The sequence below is a fragment of the Elephantulus edwardii genome, unplaced genomic scaffold (assembly GCF_000299155.1).
Source record: "Elephantulus edwardii isolate Elephantulus edwardi_28Jun2011 unplaced genomic scaffold, EleEdw1.0 scaffold00056, whole genome shotgun sequence".
In the NCBI taxonomy this organism is placed as follows: Eukaryota; Metazoa; Chordata; class Mammalia; order Macroscelidea; family Macroscelididae; genus Elephantulus; species Elephantulus edwardii.
The window spans coordinates 13,236,116-13,246,436 of NW_006399806.1; positions in this window are offsets into that span (position 1 = coordinate 13,236,116).

Below are 10,321 nucleotides of genomic sequence, written 5' to 3' on the forward strand. Positions count from 1 at the left end.
GAAGTGCCTGTTCATATCCTGTGCCCATTTTTCTATTGGATTATTTACCATTATCTTGTGGTGCTCAAGTATTTCATAAATTCTGGATATAAATCCCTTATCTTGAGTACTTCTTTGTGCTTTGGCTTCTCTGTGGTCCAGTGCAATTTTCAGAGTCTCTTCGGACATCCATTTTCATCTTCTTTCCTCTTCCATCTTTGCGATAAACGTTTGCACTCTTCCTGGATGATACCCTTGATGTCCTCCCACAACTTAACTGGTCTTCACTCATTAGTGTTCTAGTTCTCAAACCTGTTCTTGAGATGGTTCTGAAATTTGGGGGGATAGACTCAAAGTCATATTTTGGTTCCCGTGGACTTGGTTTAATTTTCCTCAGCTTCAGCTTGAACTTGCATATGAGTAGTTCGTGGTCTGTTCCACAGTTAGGTCCCGGCCTAGTTTTAACAGCTGATATTGAGCTTCTCCAGCAGTTTTTTCCGCAGATGTAATCAATCTGATTCCTATGCATACCATCAGGTGAAATCCATGTATATAACTTGCTTTTATGCCTCTTAAAAATGTGTTTGCAGTGAATAAGTCATTGATTTTGCAAAATTCGTTCATCCTTTCTCCAGCTCCATTTCTGTCACTGAGTCCATGTTTTCCAACTACTTAATCTTCTTCTCTGTTCCTAACTTTTGCATTCCAGTCACCCATTATTATCAATGCACCTTGATTGCATGTTAAATTGATCTCTAACTGTAAAAGTTGGTAAAAATTTTCTATTTCCTCTTCCTTTACTCTGGTTTTTGGTGCATATATCTGAATGATAGTGGTATTCACTGGCCTTCCTTGTATGCATATGGATATTATCCTGTCACTCACAATATTGCACTTCAAGATAGATCTAACAATGGCTTTCTTAACTATGGAAACAACTCCATTATTTCCTCACCTTTTCATCTCCAGAGTAATATACCATATGATCATCTAACTCAAAATGACCCATGCTAGTGCATCTCATCTCACCAATACCTAGTATGTCCATATTTAAGTGCTTCATTTCTTCCTTAACAGTATCTAATTTTCCTACATTTATGGTTCTCACATTCTATGTCCCAATCACTAGTTTCTGCTTACAACTGTTACTTTCATCAATTTTAACATTAGCTGTCCTTCCAAGAGCACTTGCTTCTATATTAATAGGTCTACTAATTACTAGATGGCAGACAGAATTCACAGACCAAACTCATGACTATGGGATTCATGAAAGAAATTAACAATTCAAGTTGTAAACATCACTCAATATTTAAGTCAGGACAAAAAAATAAAAAAAAAGGCAAACAATTAAAAAAAAATACAGTGTTTTTTGCTGCATCTTTCTTACTGATAATGAGATTCATATTTTCTGGCTCTAAACCCACTCATTTTTAGCCTGACATGATGGCAAGACTGAATAATCACTTCTTTAGTAATCCTCATTTCTTACTTCCAAGTTCCCACTCAAAAGGCGCTATTCACCTCATTCACACCATTAGCATAGTTCCAACCAACCATGCGGTGAAGGTCAAAGCCAATAGGGCATTTTGACCAACCAATCGACTACACAAAATTTATATAATCATTGCAAGAAAGATGTGCTGGATTGTTTCTTGCTAACCTACAAAAGTAATAATTACAAATAATTGAAAAGTTTTATGTAATTCAGGTACCCACAAACTTAGGATAGCTAGATTTAACTTCAACAACTTGGTGTTCAATGAGTACTGGCAAAAATAAAACTCATCTTTAGGTTTTGTTATTGCAGTCAGCACTAAAGATTCAAAGAACTATGATAGAAGAAATTCATTAAAAAAGTTAAGTGATGAAAGCATTAAATTTTAAGAACAAGCATAATAGGCAATCTTTTCTATGTATTTACAATATAATATAAATATTACAGTCATAAAGAATTTCACTGCTAATCCAAAGACTATGTTCCTCTGATGCTTTGAATTTATCAGTGACTCTATTGTGAAAAAGATGCATAATTATGCAATTTACAGCCTCATAACTCAATGGAGTATCAACTATGAGTTCTATCTAATTTAATGACAATGAAGGGATGTTTCTGAAGTTATATGGCTTCAAGGATACATTTTAAAAAATCCCTTATGCAGTTAAGCAAGGACACTGAGTTACTAAAATAGTTAAAATAACTAAAGTTGGTCACAAATTTCTCATGAACTGCCATGCCAACAATTAGTAGACAATTTCTCTTAAATTCTCAAATGAAGAGCTCATGATGGAAATTTTATATAATTTCTAACTTCTGACAACCTGCTGAACAGTGTGTTATGAGTCAGTTTTGATTCAAAGATATAGATATGTAAAAATAGCAACAAAAACCAGATAGAGTAATATATTGCATTTTGGATTTCTAAATGAAATATAAGTATTTTGAAATTGAAAAAATATTCTATGGAAGAAAGATGAGACAGTATTTTCCTGTAGAATTTACTGTAATTAATGTTATAAACATTTAGTAATTTGGCCAACAGATTGAAAGAGGCCCAACAAATATTTGTCACCATTTCTAAGAAAAGGGATCCAAAAGAATGTGCAAACTATTGAACAATATCCTTAATATCATATGCAAGCAAAATACTGCTGAAGATAATTCAAAATGGCTATAACATAAATAAGGAATTGCCAGAAGTTCAAGCAATATTTAAAAGAGGCTGTGACACCAGAGACATCATTGCTGGTGTCAGATGGACGCTGGCTGAAAATAAAGAATACTAGAAGAATATCTCTCTATTCTTTATTGACTATGTAAAGGCAAATATATGATTGTGTGTATAAAAAACTTGATTGTGTGGATCATAACAAGATATGGTTAACATTGAGAAGACTAGAAACATGTGAAACATAAACTCAGACCAAGAGGTTGTTATGCAGATGACACAATCATGCTTGCTGAAAGTGATGAGAACTTGAAGCACTTATTGCAGAAGATCAAATAACACAGCCTTTGATATGGATTATATCTAAATTTCAAGAAAATAAAAATTATTACCACTGGACCAATAAGCAACATTGTGATAGATGGAGAAGAGATAGAAACTGTCAACCACTTAATCTTACTTGGATCCACAATATCTTTGTACCAGCAGTCAGGAAATTAGGAGACTAGACATATTACACAGGCAAAATCTGTAGTCAGAGACTTCTCCAAATTATTGAGGAGCAATGATGTCAGTTTGAAGACTGAGGCCCACCATAGTCTTTCTCATTACTTGCAATGCATCTGAGAGTCGAACAATGAAGAAGAATAACAGAAGAAAAATTAATACCTTTGAGCTGTGGTGTTGGAAAAGAGTCCTGAATATCCCATGGACTGCCAAAAGAATAAACAAATATATCTTGTAAAAAGCGCAGCCAGAATGCACCTTTGGGGACAAATAGGATAAAGCTTTGCTGCACATACTTTGGGCATGCTGCCAGGAAATGCTATCCCTTGGACAGGGACATAATGCTTTTAAAGGCACAGGGTCAGCAAAGGAGAGGAAGACCCTCAACTAGGGGTATTGATGCAGTGACTGACACAATGGGCTGTAGTGTGGGAGGAAGAGAGAGGATGGCACAGGATAACAGAGTTCAGATCTGTTGCTCATAGGGTTGCTGTGAGTTGTACTTGACTAAACAGCACCTAACAACAACAATTAATAATGTTAAAACACAAAGAGCAGAAGAAGGATTAAATGAAAAACCAATAGGATTCGTTAATTTTCAACAAAATAAGAACAAATAATAAAATTAATTACCTAAAAATGAATAACAAAACCTATTTACTAACCCTGAAACCCAATGAAGGGTCACTGTGAGCTGGATTTGACTCAAGAGTGGTGGATTTTAAAACTATATATTTTCAACAAAAAAAAGTTTTGATCATTGATAAGACTCTAGTTCTTATTATAAATTCTTGCTAAAATTCATATGCAGAATAATTATGGCAACCTAGAGCAAAATTAAAAACAATAACAACAAAGAAACTTTTGCTTTTCAAAGAAAGGAGCTAACTGGGGGAGGGGGGGCGTTAGAGAAAAAAGTGCGACAATGAATGAATAGAAATCCAAAATCTCTGTAAATGTTCATTAAAATTAATAAAATTTTTCAAAAAGTAAAAAATAAAAAAATGGCTTTGAGTTTGGCAGAGATTGTGAGAATGGATCTGTTGTTTATAATGTCACTAGTTGTAGCTCTTAATAATGACATCTAATAATGACAGCAACAATTCTTATTTTTAGAGGGCTCTTATGATATAGATCATAACAATTTGCAATGTTAACCCAAAAACCACGCCTCCACGTGGTTCCAATCCCCCAGTGGCCGTGGGAGAGAAAGACAGATAATCTATCATAGTCTCCTTTCTGGCCTTGGAAACCTGATGGAAAGTATCAACATGTTGAACAGCAGTGAGTTTGATCATCATTTCTAAAACTCATCAAATCTGTTGTATCTGTATTATCTGTGTATGCTCAGATTCATCTTAACCTATAACAAGTATGTCATAGTAAACAGAGTTTTCGCGTTTGCTGGTACTTGAGTTACATCACTTTTTTTTTTTTTACATCATTTTTTGTAAAGATTCAAAGGACCAGTTGAAACACCTCAGTAACTCCAGCAGAGAAAAATAATGCTGCTTCTTCTCACTAAGATTTACAACCTGAGAAACTAAAATGTAAGGCTGACTTTATGATCACCTAGTGGTAAGTTTGTTTGCTGGCTTAGTGGGTTTTGGTGTTGTCTTCCTTTGAATTTTCCCAAGGAAGGAAAAAGAACAACATTCATACCTATAATTGAGTTTTTATTAGAGAAGAAAATGATCCTTTTGCACATGTAGGCAGTTCCTCTTAGTCAAAAATTCGAAGATTAATGCTAATGTGCTCACTCATTTTAAACAAGTTCATTGGATTCCACTTCATTTAGAAACATTTTCTCTTAAATTACTGGAAAAGTTAATCATTAATTAAATTTAACCCACTACTGCACCTTTTACAAAACTAATTCAAAAGAGTAAAGTACAAATTGCTACCATTCCACTTATTTAACTGAAGTTTTCCTCAGGACTTATTTAATTCATTTTTCCAGTTGTACATATTAACGTGCATCAGTTTTTGGAATATATTGGTTTATTATAATCTTGGATCTTTTGCTTTGCCGTCTGTTGGTCTTCCTATTTCACTCGTTGAATTTTCTTTCCTCATTACCTTTTGCTTCTCTTTTAAGTCTCTTATTTTACGCTAGATTATCTCCTGCTTGTTTCATAAGGCAGTTTGGACATTTTGTTTACATTAGTCATGTGATCACTTTTCTCAAACACAAATTAGTGGTTTTCAGTGGCATTGGTTACATTATTTTTATTTATTCCAAATGTTCTGTTTGTTTTGTGGTACTTTTGTATCATTTATTTGTGGTTTTGCCTGCTAGACATCATTATCTATCTCATCATTTAAAGTCTTTATCTGTTGATAAAGAGTGATGGATAATTTGAAGGACAATTAGCTAGCAAATTGCAAAATCCTGCTGAAGATTATCCAAAATTGACTGGAGCAGCACATCAACAGAGAACTGCCAGAAGTGTAAACTGGCTTTAGAAGAGGCTGTGACACTAGGAACATAGCCAATGTCAAATAGATCTTGGCTGAAAGCCGAGAATATTAAAAAAATGACTAACTGGGTTTCACTGATTATGCAAAACCACTTGATGGTGTGGATCACAACAAATTGTTGCTTAGATTGAAAAGAATGGGAATTCCAAAACACTTGATTTTCCTTATGCAAAACCTATATTGAATCAGGTAGCAGTCATCAGAACAGAACAAGAAACACTGCCTCTTTGAAAATCAGGAAAGAAGTGTATCAGGAAGGTGTTCTGTCTCCATATCTTTTAAATCTATATATAGAACAGATCATTTGGAAGGATAGACTTTATGAGGAAGAATCTGGCATCAGATTAGGACGAAGACTCATCAGCAACCTGAATTATGCAAATGACACAACCTTGCTCACCAGAAATGAAGGGGGCTTGAAAAATTTGCTGCAGAAAGTCAAGAACTGTAATCTTTAATATAGATTAAAGCTCAACATCAAGAAAACAAAGACTCTCATCACTGGACCAATTGGCAGCACCATAAACAACTTAAGCTTGTTTTGGTCCACAATCAACACACTTGTCTCCAGCGTCAGGAAATCAAAAGGCTAATTGTACTGAGAAAAAATTGCTATCAGACACCTCACCAGAGTGCTAAAGAGCAACAACGTCAGCCTAGAGACTAAGGTACAACTGATCCAGGCCATGGTCTTTGCAGTTACTTGCTATACATTAGATAGGTGAACAATGAGTAAGGGTGACAAAAGAAGAATTGATGCCTTTGAATTGTGGTGCTGGAGAAGAGCATTGAACATACCATGGATTGCCAAGAGAACAACTACTCTGTTCTAGAAACTATAAAACCAAGTTTGTACCTAGAGGAAAGGATTTTGAAACCCCATCTCACATACTTTGGGTATATTGCCAAGAGGGACCTATTCTTGAGAAGGGCATAATGCTTGTAAGGTTGGAAAAATAGCATAGGAAAGGGGATCGGGGATGATCTGTACTGATAAAGTAACTGAAGTAATGAAGTTAGGTTTATTGGAGGCAGAGAAATTGGTTCAGGAATAGGACAGGGTTCAGAGCTATTTATGCATAGGGTCGCTATGAGTGGCAGTCAACAGCATATAACAATAAGACAGTTGAATTCCCTAGTACCCCAGTCACTAGGTGTCCAAGTGCTCAAATTTCAGTATTTGTCAGAACCTGTTTAGTTGTACATGAAGAGAATGTATATACATGTTCATATTCTGGATAGCAATAGGACCTCTTCTAAGGGAGCACTTGCAGCAATTGAAGATGGTTTGTTGTGCAGTGAATATTAATGAGAGCATTCCAGGTTCAGTAGAGCTATAATTTAAAATGACTACCATCCCATATCATTTCCAGTCATGTCTAGTGGAACAGATTGCAATTGATACATTACCTAGATCATTGAAGTTAAAGAGAGATAAATGCCTATTAGAGATAAAAAGCATTATACGGTATTTAAATGTTGCATATTCATGTTTAATGTGAAAAGTTTTAATCATAAATTATTACCAAATGCTTATGAATGAGAAGAGGTTAGTTGAGAGGTCCCTTAAGGAATTAGACAACTCTCTTTTATTAGGTTTACTTTCCCAGTTTCTTTAAAATAACAGGTTTTCACAGGTTTTATTTGTAGTTTAACTGCCAAAATTACCTAGATATATGTAATATCAACATAAGGAAAACAATTTTCTATTTTCCATGTATTGCAGCAAAAATGAAAATTTTTTACATAGTATCTTTTTTTACTTGAATAATGATAATTGTCATTGAAAACTAATGTAATTGAAAGTGTTACTTCAAAAAATAATATTTGAAACAACTCACAGGGATGCAATTATATTTAAATAGATTAATATTATAATTAACCATCTTAGGCCTAACCCACCTGTGCTTTTTTTTTTTTTTAACTGCCTCTGAAAACCTGCTGGAGGATTTGCTATGAATTGGTTCGGACTCATTGGAACATAACAGCAATATCAATAGTCTAAAATAAACATGTAAAATAACAAGAGCTAGAAAAATAAGGAAGGAAAAGACATAAATTCTGTTGAGATTTCAAAGCCTCAATAGTTTGTGGTGAATGAGCTATCAGTTATCATTAACTTATTTTGAAACAGAAACAGAAAGAATCATTTAGTCTATGTACCTGTCACTAAGCTTGTTCCACCAGTTTTGAAAAAAATACTTATAAGTTTGTGTCATTGTAAATGACAATCTAATAAACAATTACTTCCATGATTATATTGTTTTAATATATTCTATGATGATATTAGGGCAACTTACGGGTTCACATTAGGTAAATTATTCCACTAAATAATGCAGCCTATATTAAAAATAATATGGGTCTGAAATTCAGAATCTCGACTAATGTTTCCATTCATATATATAGAATATTTTTGTTAAATAGTTGGTTTTCTTAAACTATCACTTTTCAGTTTTGCAAAATAAGAACAAGATTATTAACTTGAGAATTATTTTTAAAATTCTATAAAAAGTAAGGATATTAATAACTATTTGGTTTAAAGGGTAAGGGAGATATTTGTTGTTGTTAAGTGCAATTAAATCAAGTACCACCCATAGCGACTTTATGAGCAGCAGATCTGAAATTTGTCCTATCCTGTGTCATCCTCACACTTCCTGACACATTAGAGCCTATTGCAGTAGTCATTGCATCAGTCTACCTGGTTGATGGTCTTTTTCTTCTTTATCAACCTGCTGCTTTTCCAAGCATGTCACTCTCCAAGGAATAACATCTCTTAGCAACATGCTTGAAGTATGTGAGGCAAAGCTTTATCATCTTTGCCTCCAAGGAGCACTTTGGCTGCACTTATCCCAAGACATATTTGTTTGTTCTTTAGGCTGTCCGTGGGATGTTCAGTACTCTTCTCCAACACCACCGCTCAAACGCATCATTTTTTTTTATTCTATCATCCTTTTTCATGGTCCTACTTAAGAAATGTTAATGATGATTGGTGACTGAAATTAAAAAGCTGGAAAACAATGAAGATAGAATAATAGTCAGAAAGTATGGAGTAGGTGATAGAAATGAAACCAGAAATAGAATGATCAAATTTTGCATTTTCAATGATTTATTCACCAAAAAGAACTTAAAAAAAAACACTAATGGTGACTTTTAAATGGATCTCTCCAGACAGTCTCCATAGGAATCAGATTGAGCACATCTGTGAAAGGAATCATTGGAAAAGCTCAATATCAGTGGTCAAAACTAGGCCAGGGATGGACTGTGGGTCAGACTATCACTCATGCGCAAGCTCAAATTGAGATCAAAGAAACCGAAAATAAATCCGCAAGAGCCAACATATGGTCTTGAATCTATTCAAATGAAATGTCAAGATAATCAATAGGTTTCGTATGAGCACAAACAAATGTTCTGGAAGAATAAGAATTCTTCTCAAAGTTAGCCACAATTAGCAAATGAAACATAGACATTCCTCTGGTATTCTTTGCTTTCTGCCAAAATCCATCTGATATTGATGATAATATCCCTAGTGTCCCCGCCTCTTCTAATCCCGGCTTGTATTTCTTGTAGTTCTCTGTCAATGCACTATTCCAATTGTTTTGGATGATCTTCAGCTGGATTTTGCTTGCTTGCATGTGATTAGTGATATTGCTTGATAATTTCCACACTTTTTCAGATCACATGAAGTTAGTTAGTTAAAAATATTGGGAGCAAATACAGCAATACAAAAATTTAAAATTTTAGAAGACACTTTACAAAGTAAAATGACATTAAGGAAATTAACAACTTCTCAATATCAGAAAATTCTATAATTCTTTGTATCTATTAAAATAATGTTACTTTTAAAAAGTTGCAAAAACAGCTCTAACAATAAGGAATATTCTTTTTTATTTTCATGCATAATCTATATACATTGTTTTTCACACTTTCCTTTATTTATGTAGTGTTTCATATGATCATTCCCATGCATTATTGTTGTTATTTGCCATCAGGAGGCTTGCGACTCATAGCAATCATATGTATAACAGCCCTACACCCTGCTGTATCCTGTGCAAACCTAATTGTCTCTGACACACTTACTCTCAACTACCCCAGTCACTGAATCAATTCATTTCATCGAGGATCTTCCTCTCTTACGTTGTCCCTCCACTCTTCCAAGCACGATGTTCCTTTCCAAGGACTGTTTTCACCTAGCAACATGTCCAAAATCTGTCAGACAAAGCCTAAGAACACTTGTCTCCAATGAGCAGTCTGATTTCACCCTCTCTTAGATGAATTGTTTGCTCTCCTAACAGCCCATAGTGTATTCAATACTCTTCTCCAGCACCAAAGCTCAAAGGCATCAATTCTCTTTCTATCATCCCTAGTCATCTTCCAGCTTTCTGACTTATATAGCATGTAATTGTGAAAAGTATAGCCTGGATCAGGCACACCCTAGTCTCTAGACTGACATTGTTGTTCTTAAGTACTCTGGTGCATGATGTTTTGCAATATTAATCACCATAGAATTAGGCCAACATTACCTTGTCTTTTTGGCCCCACTGGATTTTTTCCCCATTTCCTTTACCCCCATACCTCCATCCATGAAATTGTGTGACCCTGTGATTTCCCCGCTTTTCTGGTTACCCTTCTAATTTTACAATAGTGGTCGTATGGAGATTCTAATGTTTTTATGAGGCTGAGTTAGTTCA